The 15,133-nt window shown below is 33.4% G+C and overlaps 1 long non-coding RNA gene across 1 annotated transcript; it reads right to left on the bottom strand.

The window, feature by feature from the left end:
* Positions 1-7,715: 7,715 nt before the first annotated feature.
* On the bottom strand, positions 7,716-10,277 carry LOC141343479 (uncharacterized). Its single transcript, XR_012356765.1, has 3 exons — positions 9,467-10,277; positions 9,014-9,116; positions 7,716-8,128 (listed from the first exon to the last, which is right to left on the bottom strand). It is a non-coding gene; the product is annotated as an uncharacterized lncRNA (long non-coding RNA).
* Between the last annotated feature and the right edge of the window lie 4,856 nt (positions 10,278-15,133).

Below are 15,133 nucleotides of genomic sequence, written 5' to 3'. Positions count from 1 at the left end.
TAAATTCAACATTTGGCTCACCCATTTTTCCAAAGGAGTGATTGAAAAGAGAGCCAAGGATTGTTTGCTGTTTGTTGATTGCCAGTGAGTCCTTTACTCTAGCTCTTGTCCACGGTTATACATGAAACCCTTTGTCTCAGTGGGCCAGAAACCTGCAGGGAGGACACAAAGGTTCTGCTGAAAGCTGCTTGACATCTCCTACACAGATAACACAGCTCAATGTGACTTAGACACTTCATTATTGATTGATTTTCTTATTTTTAGTTTTCCTGTTACCATAGTAACTGTTTTACAAGTCCTTCTCCTTGGTGATCTCTCTTTCTTTCTTTTCTTTCCTCCTTCCTTCCTTCCTTCCTTCCTTCCTCTCTTCCTTCCTTGGTCGTGTGTCATTACTCTAAGATGTTTTGACGTGGCCATGTGTGTGCTAAACTTCTTTCTGTCATAACAGAAGGGGATTGTAAGAAAATCTAATATAAACTGCATTGGATATCAATAAAGTCAAGAGGGGTTGGCTTTCAGTATCCAGTATTGATCTGTGCAATGCAATGATCAATCACTGAACAAAGAAGAGCAAAATCAGCATACAATTAAGTTGCTTAAATTACCATTAAAATTACAGGTGCTGTTTCTCTCATTTCTTCCTGGTGTTGATTTATAGCATCACTTTTTGGTCAGTTAATCAGCTGATGCCCAGTGCTTGGTGTTAGTGTTACTGAAATATAATCCGCATATTATAAGCAGTTATTTAGTCTATACTAAAATGCAAAGCCCCTCCTTCAAATTTTTAATGATTACTGTAGGCCAAATACTGTATATTGGATTATCAATATTTTTACCTTTCAAAAGTTTGAGGTCAATTAAAATTAGTATTTTCAATTAGCAAGGATGCAATGAATTCAATTGATCAACAGTGACAGTAAAGACATTTATAATGTTACAAAATATTTCTATGACAAATGATGTTCTTTTAAGCTTTCTTTTCATCAAAGAATCCTGAAAAAACGTGTCACGGTTTCCACAAAAATATGAAGCAGCACAACTGTTTGCGACATGTTTCTTAAGCAGCAAATCAGAAGAGTAGAATGATTTCTGAAGGATCATGTGGCACTGAAGAATAGAGTAATGATGCTGAAAATTCAGCTTTGATATAATAACTACATATAATAACATATAATTGATATAATAATTTGATAAAATAATTACAAGAATAAATTACACTTTTACACTAGGGTTCTATGAAATCCGTTTTACAAAAAAATTTTAAAATCCAAATTCCATTTTTTGGTGTTTTATTTTTTTCGTTTGAATTTTTCTAGACTCTGTTTTATTGGTTAAATTAGGAAATGTTAGTCAAACAGCATGTCTAATTAATTGAAATCATGAAAATTACACAGTTTAACAGCAATTTATTAAACATTTAACAAAAATTCAATTCATAGGGCTCTATAAAATAACTTTCTTCACAAATTCAGTTTTATTTTTACCAAATTATGTGTTTTCCATTAATTTTCTGAATTCCATTTCAATAATTTCATTAATTTGAATAATCAAATGCATGTCTAATTAAATTAATGTTTTTTTTATTATAATAATTTTTTTTTATAGAAATACTGTCCTATGTATTTATATTTTCTGGTAAACATTTCTTAAAAATATTTTTTTAATAATAATTTTATTAGTAGTAGTAGTACTATTATTACAATAAGCAATATATTTCTGTCACAATTTCTTCAAGTTAAACCAAACCTTTATTTTGATGGATTGCTGTGAAGACCTTTAAGTTTCAGCTTGTATGTGGTATGACAATTCATCAAAGAATCCTGAAAAAAACGTGTCACGGTTTCCACAAAAATATGAAGCAGCACAACTGTTTTCGACATGTTTCTTAAGCAGCAAATCAGAAGATTAGAATGATTTCTGAAGGATCATGTGACACTTATGGCAGGAGTAATGATGCTAAAAATTCAGCTTTGATATAATAATTACATATAAAAAATATATAATTGATACAGTAATTTCATATAATAATTACACGAATAAATTACACTTAGGACCCTATGAAATCTGTTTTATTTTTTACAAAAGTCCTGTTTTGGGTTTTATTTTATTTTTTTTTATTCAGATTCAGATTCAGTTTTTCCATTTTCATTTTTCTAGACTCAGTTTTAATGGCAAAATCAAGAAATATTAATCAAAAGGCATGTCTAATTAATTGAAATCATGAACACAATTTACCAGCAATTTATTAAACGTTTAACAAAAATTCAATTTTTAGGGCGCTATGAAATACTTTTTTTCATAAAATCAGTTTTATTTTTATCAAATTATGTGTTTTCCATTAATTTTCTGAATTCCCTTTTAATAATTTAATTAATTTGAATAATCAAATGTAAATTATTTGATTTTATAATTTGATTTTTTTTTTTTTTTTTTGAAAAACTGTCCTATGTATTTATATTTTCTGGTAAACATTTTTTATAATAATTTTATTAGTAATAGCAGTACTACTATCATTACAATAAGCAATATATTTCTGTCACAATTTATTTTAGTTAAACCAAACTTTTATTTTGACGGATTGTTGTGAAGACCATTAAGTTTCAGCTTGTATATGGTATGACAATGTTTTTTTTTTCTCAAAAGAAATGGTAAAATGCTCATGAAGTGACTTTCAGAGCAGTTCTAGAGATCATGTTAATGTGTTTATGTACTCATATTTCGAGGCGACAGGGCCTGAAAACACTGCTTCAGTATGTGTTTAGTAAACGAAATCATGCCTCTGTGCCATTCATTCACACAGAGCAATGATGCTGAAAATTCAGTGTTGCATCACAGGAATAAGGAATTCTATTTTAAAGTATAATAAAATAGAGAAGAACTATTTAAAATTACAATAATATTTCACAATATTGCTGTTTTTTTCTGTATTTTTAATCAAATAAACGCAGCCTTGGTGAGCAAAAAAGACTTATTTAAAACACTAAAAACAATTATTAAAATATAATGTTAAGGTTACCACTGCATTTTTCAGAAAAAAATGCAGCAATTGATTATATAGTTCATTAGTTATTTTCAAAGCTTCAATGTACTGTGACTGTCATTAAAAAAACTTTATTATTGTTTATTTAATTCTAATAAATAATTTCCTGTTAAAAGCTAACCAACATTAAAAAAAATAGCTTGAAATTTCCACAGGAAAGACTTAGGCCCAATCCCAATTCTATTTTCTACCCCTTCGCCTTCCCCTCTCCCCTTCCCCTTGTCCCTTGAAACAAAGTGGAAAGGGGAAGGGCTAAAATATTTCCCCTAAGAAATGGGACACCACTACAACACTGTTATACGTCATCATACGTGGTCGCTAGTTCCTAATGTTACGTCAGAGGTCATGCGCAGATGTTTATCACTCATTCCAAGATGTCAAAAATGTTGTCATGTTGCAAAAGTACAAATGTACGGTGTACGCACCGTTCATTCACATGTGGCCATAAGCAAAACAAACAACGCGTTATCACATGCGCGGCAAATTGCTAATCAGTGTAGTGGTGCCGGGAGAAGTGCTATATGCTTCATTTGTGAATTTCGTTTTGAACTTTCTATTTGAACGCATTCGTTTACTGGATCCTTGGAATAAAATGTTTACAGGGGTTCACTGGATTAAGAATTTATTTAATAATGCACATCAGAGGGGATTTAAAAAGTGGAAGTATGTATACACTGTATAACTTACTTGCGTACACCCTCCACTACACCACCGTTGCAAATTGCCGTGCCACTGGTCTTTCATGTTTCTAACATGCAGTCAAGTGTATATGACATAAAAATATATTTTGTAATATCGTGCAATCAGTGCAATCTGCTAGCAAACTTTAGCGATTTTTTTGCAAACGTATATTTACAAAACAACACCATAAACACAAACACAAGATTGAAGGTAATATACATATAATGAAACATTGTCATGAAAATCCTTATTAAAGGCAAAAATTACTTATATTTATGAGTCTGCTTGCTCGAGTGAGCAGCCATGTTGGAAATTTCTCTTAGCCCTTCGTTTGAAGTGAGGTCCTGAAAAATCTTCGTTTGGAGGGCTATCTGGCCCTTCCCCTTACCCCTACCCCTCCAACCAAAAGAGAAATGAGACACCCCTACCCCTTCACATGAACGCGCCAAACGGAGGGGTAGGGCTAAGTGTAGGGGTAAGGGGTAGAATTGGGATTGAGCCTTAGTGTTGTTTCGAAACCAAAAGGAATCAGTATCGGCATAGGCTAATTGCCAAAATGAGTTAAAAAAATATTGGATATCGGCAAAAAATCCTGATTTTGACTGTACAATGAGATAACATACAGTCAGTGTGAGACCCCTCTGTTTCACATTGTCCTGATCTCCCTAATAACTGGATGTACATTTTCTCTCACTTAACTTCCCATTACCTGTTCAATAAATTCTTACATTTGATTTCTGGTGGTCACTGTGAGGCTGAGGCGAATATGCTTTATACAAACTGAAAACGCAGAAATCAATCAGAATGAACAGCGTGTCCTAAAAGGTTTATATAAACACACAATCACTCAAATGGACTTCCAAACATTCTGCCTGCAAAAAAAAAAAAAAAAAACACCACTCACCGCATCGCAGTAATGATATTTATAACCTCTCACTTTCATCAGAAATCTACTAGCAATTTCTTGGTCAATAATAAACACTCACAGCCTGGTGCTCGCAACATTTCAGTGTTTAATAAAAGCAGTTCACTGAACCAACAGAGTAAAGTCTCAAAGATCAGAACATGCAGAATGCATATTTAATATTTACAGGCACTAGTCCATCTTGCATTTTGATTTAAAAGGGTCATTAGATGCAAAACTAACTTTTACATGTGGTTTGAACATTAATGTGTGTTGGTAGCTTGTGTACACAACCACCCTACAATATTAAAAATCCACCCAGTGGTATTTTTTTAATCTTTAAAAGTAATATCCCCTTTTTAAAATCAAGTCATTGAGAAGTCATTCTCAGCTTCTTGTGCGGGTGCAGAGGAAGACTCTAACTGAGCGATTGAGGTGTTCTGTTGTTGGATGTAATAATGAACAAAGCAGTAGTCATTTACTCCCGACATCTGAGCCGCTGAAGATGCAGAGGATTAACATTACTTTCAGGTTTAAAAGGAAAGCGCCGATCCCAGTCTACACATGCATCTATGTTCGTGTGAATCATTCGTGATGCAGCTTCACCCACAGCAGAAGTGAATAAAAAGGTTTTTTATCCCTCTTTGCAAATGGCCTTTCTTAATAATGTGCTTGTTGGCAAGTTTCACTGATAAACGCGGCTAAACGCAGCTAAACGCATCTAAACTTGGCTAAAGTAAACATTACACCTCATAATCCCACAGCAGAGAGGGGCGGGGCAAGCAGAGCTCATTTGCATTTAAAGGGCCCATGCAATAAAATGAGCCGGTATTTTGCAGAGCTGATTTTGACAAGATAAAAGGGTGTTTTTTACACTACTATTGAGAATTTTTAACCAAAGTATATTACAGACTTTTTATTAAGTCCCTAAAGATTCATATGAACTTGTTGAAAATAGGCATCCGATGACCTCTATAAGTGTACTGACCTACTTTTCGATGATTTTTTCCAAAGTATGGCAAATTCTGTTATACAGTATTCCATATATACATTATATAAATTCTATTTTTATGACTAGAGTTTTTTTTTTAAAGTTATTTTTTTTATCAAATATATGCAGCCGTGATGAGCATAAGTCACTTCTTTCAAAGACATTAAAAAATCTTACCGACCCCTACATTTTAAACAGTAGTGGATTTTAGCAAGTAGTGCACTTTTAAAAGAGGCCACTTAAAGATCTTATTTTGTTGTCATTCTCTGTGTATCTGCCATCTCCGTGCTGCTGAAAAGCAGAAGGCTCCTCTGGCCATTAGTGACGTGTGCAGATGGCAAGATAAAAAGATGCTAATCTAGCTGTTAAAATTCCTCCTATTGTTTGAAACTCTTGGAATAGATTCACCACGACTCAGGCAGCAGGTGCTTCTTTCTCTAGACAAACGTCTTGGTCTTTTTCAAGCAGCCTGTTTCAGTGGATTTCACCCAAGATCATAATTGAGCTCTACAGTGGCTAATGGCTTCTTAAAGTTTGCTATAGTAGTGCTGGATTAGCAGATCAGGGACTAAATTGCATGTTTCAAAAACCTGAATCTGACTTGAAATATAAATGTGCAACATAAAAATCTTGCCTCGAGACCATTGTGAAAGATATCAGATCTCAAGGAGCACAAATAAATGCTTCCTCTTCTTGTGGCCATGGTTACCAAGGTGAAGGTCAGAGGAGGAGCTTCTGCATTCAGCTGAGATAGCAATTGTTAGTTAATACATGTTATTTGAAATATATTGGTTCAGTGAGCTGCTATGATTAAACACTGAGATATTGCGAGCACCAGGCTGTGAGTGTTTATTGTTGATCAAGAAATTGCTAGTAGATTTCTGATGAAAGTGAGAGGTTACAAATGTCATTACTGCGATACGGTGAGTGGTGTTTTTTTGGCAGGCAGAATGTTTGGAAGTCCATTTGAGTGATTGTGTGTTTATATAAACGTTTCAGGACATGCTGTTCATTCTGAATGATTCCTGCATTTTCAGTCTGTATAAAGCGTATTCGCCTCAGCCTCATAGTGACCAAAAATCAAATGAAAAAATTTATTGAACAAGTAATGGGAAGTTACGTGAGGGAAAATGTACATCCAGTTATTAGGGTGTTCAGGACTTTGCGCTATGTCATTGTACAAAAGACTTAAAGGTCCACTGAAGTGCCTTGAAACATGCAGCGTTATTCTATGCGGTGACGTACTTTTAATTGAAACAAAAACATATCGCCCAGCCCCGCCCATTTATTTTGAATAGCCAATAGCGTTCCATTTATATCTGCTCGGGCCAGAGCCGTTAAGCTCTGTAAAGCCGCATTTGTAGCTTATGACAGCCACAGACTAATAAATTACCCCACAGATTTAATATGAAACTCTTGCTAAAACAAAATAGTGATCATAATCATGCTGAGGCTGTGTAGTTTAATACATGCCGATCGCACATATGAGCGCATATGATCTGCTCCATGTATTGCGTCTCTGTGTAGGGGGTGGGACAATACGGAGTCTAGAGAGCATTTGATTGGACAGAACGTTTGATGAGAAACTGAAGTGCATGGTGATATCATCAAAATCGTTGATTCATATTGGCGGAAGTGACGAGATTGTAAGTTTTGAATGCTCATATCTTGTAAATGCGAATTTTGTCGTTGTTTTGAAGCACACTAGTTTATAGATAATCTTACACTCTAAAAAGTGCTGGGTTAAAAAATAACCCAACCATAACCCAGCTGCTGGGTAACTATGGGACAGAACACGCGTTGGGTTGTTTTGACCCAAGTGCTGGGTTAAATCATTTGACCCAAAATGCTGGGTTGTTTATTTGACCCAACCAGTGGGTCAGATTAACTGTGTTGCTGGGTTAAAAACTACCAAAATATTGGGTTATTTGTTGTCTAATTGCCTTGCTACCTTTATATTTACCAATAATAATATATAAATCACAAAAGAATGTAAAATTATTATTGTTTTTCTGTAATACAGTTACACAACACAAAAAAATGAATATGTAAATGTCATTTTAATGAGTTTTCATATTTCTTTTTAATACAGTTTTCAAATAGGTGTAGCTGTCACACATTTTGTCACATTTTGTTTTTAGTAGATCAGTTTCTTTTAAACACAAAACTGTAAACTAGGCACACTATATTCATATTCTTTATGTCAACATTGCAGCAGCAGAACACTCAAAAATGAATTATTACCACATTAGAATCATTCCAAACATTGTGCCATTAAAACTAAGCCAAACAAAGAGTCCACCAGACAATTCTTACAATTTAAAACATGTTTCAAGTGGCCAAAAAAAAAACTTCACACATGAAGACTTATGTCCATCAATATGATATACTGCAAGCTGGAGAAATTCCCAGGCAACAAGTCCGCTTCAATGGCATGGCCTGGAACAATGGCGAAGGTCTAGAAATGTTGTTGTCTCATCCCAAGGCTCAAATCCACCATGATGGTCCCCACCTGTTAATTATACGGAATTTAGTCTTGCAACATTACATTTTAAGTTAAGTGTATTTTATGAACATAAACACAGAGGCATGAAATAAATGCTCATTTTACTTCTCAACTTTTCATACAGTTGTGGTCAAAATTATTAGAAAACTAGTATTTTCACAAGCTAAATAAGGTTTTAAGTCAGTGATTTCTATCTTTTGCTGTAGTGTGTCAGTAGGAAATATCGCTTTACATTTCCATTCATTTTGCCATTAATTGTGATAATCCAGTGACATTTTTGTTCTGTGCTCCACACAGGATCTGATCTCATCATCATCCAGAAGAACTGTGAAAGCGTCACCAAGATGCTCCAAGAGACCTAACTGCAAAGCTACAATACTGTTAAAAGTTTTAAGCACTTGTCTAAAAATGTCATAAAATGACGCTGTCAAAAATAATGTCATAAATAAATGTTCTTAATCAATTAACCTTGATTAACTAAATTAAATCAACATTTGGTTTGACCGTCCTTTTGTGTTTAAAGCAGCTTTTGCCCTACACTAGGTGCACTTGCACATAGTTTTTCAGGTAGCTTTGCAGGTAGGTCTCTTGAAGCATCTTGGGGACGTTGTCACAGTTCTTCTGGATTTAGTCTCAGTTTGTTCTGTTTCTTCATGTCATTCCAGACAGACTGGATGATGATGAGATCAGATCTCTGTGTGGAGGATTGGCTGTTGTGCCAATGTAAACTGATATTTCTCACTGACACACTACAGCAAAAAATAAAAAACACTGACTTAAAATCATTTTTTAGCTGGTGAAAATACAACTGTTATAATAATTTTGGCCACCACTGTGTTTATATATATACATACACCCTTATTAGAGCAGAAAACGTAAAACAAAACTTACAGGTTGTACGTCAATGAATGGCCTCCGGGATTCCGTGGTTGTGGGTCTGAAGACCTTTTCTCCAGAGTGGGCAGGACTTTGAAACCACTTTCCCCTTTAGCATCTAAACCATAGGAATAATATGCAAACTGTGAACCATATTTTATAATCAAAACAAACTGAAACACTTTCATATGAAGATTTCTTCATTCCTTTAAATAATGCAAATTAATTCCCACCCTCATTCAACTACTGCAGATTAAGTTTAGGTATGGGGTCAGATTCAGGGATGTAGAATATGCTCATGCAGAATAAGGCATCAGTATGTGCTTCATAAGTACTAATTAACAGCCAATATACAAGTTAATAAACAACTAGTTAAGTGTTACTGTACCATTGTATTTACCAGTTGATGTGTGTCAAATACAGTTGCATGTTGTTTTATAGATTGACATATTATAAGAAAAAGCTTACCTTAAGTCATGTCACCCAGCTCTGAATGCACCTCACTGAGCACTGGCAAGAATTAGGTCTGCAACTGTAGCCCAGTCTTCAAAAAGTCTGCCTCTGAATATAGCTTCCTAAAGTCTTGTGAAATCTGATCAAATCTGAAAAACAAATGTGGTTCAATAAGTTTAAGGTTTATACTGGTCTCTTAGTTTGTAATGCAACACAGGCATTCACTAAAATAGAGGAAGAGTAACGGTGTGTTCACACCTTCACACCCCCTTAAGGGGCCGTTCACATGCTGCGCCTAAAAACGCGTGAAAACGCAAGACGCGTCGCTTTCTTTCCAAAAACGCAGCTTGCTCTCCCATGGCGTCTGCCGTTGCTAAGCAACCATGTCCCGCGCCTGGAAAAAATGAGCTTCCATTATGAGCGTATAATAACGAACTTCAGTGCGCAAAAAACGCGACATGTGAACGGCCACATACACCACGAGAGATTAAGTCTAACTTTACATACTGTAGCTAAGACAACATTACATTTAAGTAATAAAAAATAGTACATACCAGTCATATTGTGGTTTAACATTATTAAAGTAAGGGACATAGCGTTTTAGCTAATGCAGATAAGTTACCTCAAGGAAAAAACCGCGAAAATGCTCAACATAAAACATATGGATCTATCGTTGGATTCGGCACGTCGCAAACATTTACTTGAAAAATATGCCCTTAAAAGATCAATTTTTGTATGAAATGATCTAATTTTGACAAAACATTACAAAGCAATACAGTATGCAGACAGTAAAGGAACTTACCCCCGTATTTCTGACCTACGTACTCTTTCCATAAGGCGTTAAAATAAAGGCCATATGTATAACGTTACTGTAAATTATACAAATAACACTACACACACACACACACACACACACACACACACACACACACACACACACACACACACTTTATATAACAATAAAGCGATTGTTGAGGCAAAAAAGTACATCGCTAGGCTGCTTAAGTTACAACGTTCGTCATTCACGGAATAAAATGCCAACCCCGCACAGCGACATATCAAATATTGCATTAAACAGTGAAATCAGTACGCTCTAAAACACAACTTATTAAAAGTAAAGGTAAATAATTATATAATCATATTATTAATTTACCTTATAATCCTGCTTGCTGCGAGGTGCGTGACCGCCTGGCGACAAGACGATAAGAATCCAGAATGTTCGATGAAGTAAAAAAAATAAACAAACCGGTTGGGTCAAAATAACCCAACCCAGGTGTTCATAGTGAAAGAACCCCTTATAGTCCATTTGACCCAGCATGATCAACCCAACTGTGTGTTTACAGTGCCTCAAACAACCCAACATTTTGACCCAGCACAATTAACCCAGCAATGTGTTTACAAAAATAACCCAGCACTTTTTAGAGTGTAAGGCTAACATATTCATACTAAAAGCCAAAAAAACTTTCATTTTGATTTTAGGGGGACTTTAAAGGGATAGTTCACCCAAAAATTAAAATTTGATGTTTATCTGCTTACCCCCAGGGTATCCAAGATGTAGGTGATTTTGTTTCCTCAGCAGGACACAAATGAATATTTTTAGGGAAAACCGGTCTGCCAGCCATATAATGGCAGTAGATGGGCACAGTAGATGTATACATGCGACAGATCGCTTCCGGCGTTTGCATATTCTACGCCAGAGCGTGTACACATGTAGCGTGCCGGATGCTAAACTCGTGCTCATGACAGATGGACGTGGCTGTGTATCAAAGGTAAAAAATCATATAAATACTGTTCAGTTTCTCACAAAAACCGATCGTTTCGTGTCTTATGACATCAATGTATCGTCACGAGCCGCAGGGTGTAATTTGGATTTGTCTGTGCATGTTTTTGTTTACTTTTGAAGGTTTGGTGCCCATCCACTCACATTATTTGGCTGGCAGACTGCACCGGTTTTCGTTAAAAATCTTTGTTTGTGTTCTGCTGAAGAAACAAAGTCACCTACATATTGGATGCCCTGGGGGTAAGCAGATACACATCACATTTTCATTTTTGGGTGAACTATCCCTTTAACTACGGAATGCTGCAATGACCAGTCAAAATCAGGATTTTTTTTGCCTACTAATTTTTTTAAATTAACTAATTATTTAAAATTTTGGTTAGTTTTTAACAAGAACTTATTTGTTAGAATTAAATACATATTAATCAAGTTTTTTATATAATGACAGTCACAGTACATTGAAGCTTTGATCTAATCGCTGCATTTTTTTCTTCTCTGAATAATGCAGTGGTAACCGTAACATTTTATTTCAGTATTTTACATTTTTAGATGGTCTATAGCAAAAGAGTTTTAAAAATAATTTTTAGATTTTTTTTAGAAGTCTTTCTTGCTCATCAAAGCTGCTTTTATTTGATTAAAAATACAGAAAAAAATGTAATATTGTAAAATATTATTGCAATTTCAAATAGTTGATCTCTATGTTCTATATTTAATCTATATGATATATTGATTAAAAAGTGATAGTATATAGACTTATATTGTAAGTAAATATTTCTGTTTTAAATAAATTCTGTTCTTCCTAACATTTCATTCATTAAAGAATCCTGGGAAAAAAATGATCACATGTTCCAAAAAAAAAAAAAAGATTTGTTTTAAATTGCAATAATATTTCATAAAATTACTCTTTTGTATGTATTTTTTTATCAAATAACTGGAACTTTCATGAGTATAAGAGACTTATTTAAAAACATTAAACATTGATAGATTATTTATTTAGACATAAATCATTTTCAAAACATCTTTAACATTCCACAGTCATTTATGCCCATATTGGACTACAGATCTTATATAAAAGAGCAATGTCTTTTACTCTAGATTATTATTTTTTTATTTCACAGACATCCATTGTTACATACTGAAACAAGACATTTTTTTCAGTTTTAATGCCTATATTATAAATATTAATTATATTTGACCTTAATTGCTTTGAAAGTTCTTTGTGACAATAAATCACAAAACATTTCTGATATAAATACATGTAGTTTTCAACCTAACACAGTATTATTTGAAGCAGTCCACGGCGGTAACGGCAGTGTACAAACTGACCATTCCTTGACCTTTCATATCTGTCATAAAATGTTCTGTCCATGACACTCAAAGCCCTCCATGACCTCTTACTCATTACTGTTATCTCTCATAAACGTCTTCTGAGCATCTTTTGCTCAGAATGCTTGATTTAAAGCTTTAATCTTAAAATTTAAAGTTATCCTGAGCGGCCAGTGCTCCTCCTCCCACCTGACGGCTCTGGGAATCAGCGGTGACCCCTGTCATGTTTCAGCGGAGACCTGGCCGCTTGTAAACTTTTAACCTGTCCCCTTCTTTAACGACAGGGCAAGAATGCATGGAACTCTTCTTTGCATTGTCTTTCTCTCCCATGCGTAAAAATGACACTGGGAATGAGAGCGGGGATGTTGATTGAGCTAATAAGAGCCAAAGTGCCGTAATGTTCTTTCTCAGTAGTCTTATCAATACCACACTGAGAGTAAAGAAGCAAAATGCCTTTTTAAATAGTCTTTCATTATTAATCGTTTATATGTATATGCATATGTTTGTTCAATCTGAAGAGTGTGGGTGTCATTATTTAGCCCTGAAAAGACGAGTTTCAAAGAAGTGTCTGCCGCACAGTCTGGGCTCGGATTCGACAATATCACACAATTGGATCAATGTAGCTAATTTTACAAAAGATCACGTCCCCTCCCCCCTCTGAATGGAGATGTCAAAGGTTGCTGACCTCTTGCTTTCATGTGCATTGATCGTTTCTCGGGAGGTGGGCTGCTCTCCTCCAAAGCCCTTCACATCAGCTAATATATCTTTGTTTGGACCTGAAAGCTGTTTTCTTACATTTTGTCGCCCAGTTTTTTTTTTTTTTGTTTTTTTTTTTCACATGGAAGATTTTACTGTAAGAGATAAAGCAACACCAGCAGAAAATTGCAGCCTTGGACAGAAAAAGTTTTACTGAATAGTATACTTTATTCTAGAGTAGAGAATATACAGTCAAACCAAAAATTACCCAGACACCAGATATAATTTAATGCAGGACATTAACATTTATTTATGTAAGTGGGGATAGCAAAATAAGTAAATAAAAGTAAACTGTGACATATTACACCCAAAAAATTTTCATACACTGGACTGCTAAAAAATTTGGTGCCAAAAATTATTCAGACACTTTGATCTGACCATGTTTTGCTTAAAAGTTTTTACTTTAATTGCTAATGTGACCTTTTTACACCACAGACTGAACACAATAAACAAACTGTTGATAGTTGTGTAAATATTGTCATACATTTGTCTGTTTTCAGTTGAGTTTTTGGTTGATTGTAATCCATTACATACCTTTCAATCAAAGTTTTCTGACATTACTGAGATTAATTTGTTCTGAGACAGTTTAACTTGAGTTCTTCTATTACCATTTTCTAACTTATAGTGAATAAATTATGTGAGAAATGTTAAAGGTGTCTGAATAAATTTTGGTTTGACTATACCCTTGACATTTTATTCAACATTGAGATGTTTATTTATTTAAATTAATGTTTTATATATATATATATATATATATTTAAATATTCATGTGTCTTAGAAAACGTATCTGGTAAAATCTGTATTTTTCACCTTTTTTGTTTGTTTGTTTGTTTGTTTGTTTTAAAATTATTTATCAATTTATTAATATTCATATGTTTTAGGGAAAAGATCTAGTAAAATCTGTAGTTTTTCATTATTTATTTATTTACTTGTTTGTCTATTTATTTATGTTTGATTTATTTATTTTTAAATTGCATTAATTATTAATTGTGTATATATATAGATTTTTTTGGAAACATATCTAGTAAAATCTGTATTTAACTATTTATTTATTAATTTATTTGTCTGTTTCATTATTTATTTATTTATTTGAAATATTCATGTGTTTTAGGCAAATTGTCTTGTCACCTATTTATTTATTTGTCTATTTATTAATTTTTAAATGTATTTATTAATTTTTAGTATTCATATGTTTTAGGAAAGTATCTGTAGTTTTTCACTATTTATTCATTTGTCTATTTATTTATGTTTAAATGTATTTATTTTTAAATTGTATTTATTTATGTATTTTTAATATTCATATTCTTTAAGTATCGAGTAAAATCTGTAGTTTTTCACTATTATTTATTCATTTATTTGTCTATTTATTTATTTATTTTTTAATAAATATTCATGTTTTAGGAAACATCTAGTAAAATATCTAGTGTTTCACTATTTATTTATTTATTTATTTAAGTTAACACACATGCCATGTAGTCTCTTAACTTCAAATTATTATTATTATTTTTTTAAGTTTTACTACAAGTATAACAGGACACAGCTGAGATTTCTGAAGTATCTATATACTAAAACTATAGTTTAAAAAAAAAGAAATGAAAATTTTTAATTTTAATATAAATGTCTAAACACAATAAACCTAAATGTAAATAATAATAATAATACAGGGGTCCTTGTCCTCTAAATATGAATTACTCAATTGATTATAATAATATCTAACAATAATAACAATAATATTATTTATATTTTTTAATTGAAGGGTGTAACCTGATATTCAACGATAGGGATGTTGGCAATGTAAACATTCAGGAACTTAAATTTGCACT

The sequence above is a fragment of the Garra rufa genome, chromosome 10 (assembly GCF_049309525.1).
Source record: "Garra rufa chromosome 10, GarRuf1.0, whole genome shotgun sequence".
Classification (NCBI taxonomy): domain Eukaryota; kingdom Metazoa; phylum Chordata; class Actinopteri; order Cypriniformes; family Cyprinidae; genus Garra; species Garra rufa.
This window is presented reverse-complemented; position numbering and strand designations above follow the sequence as displayed.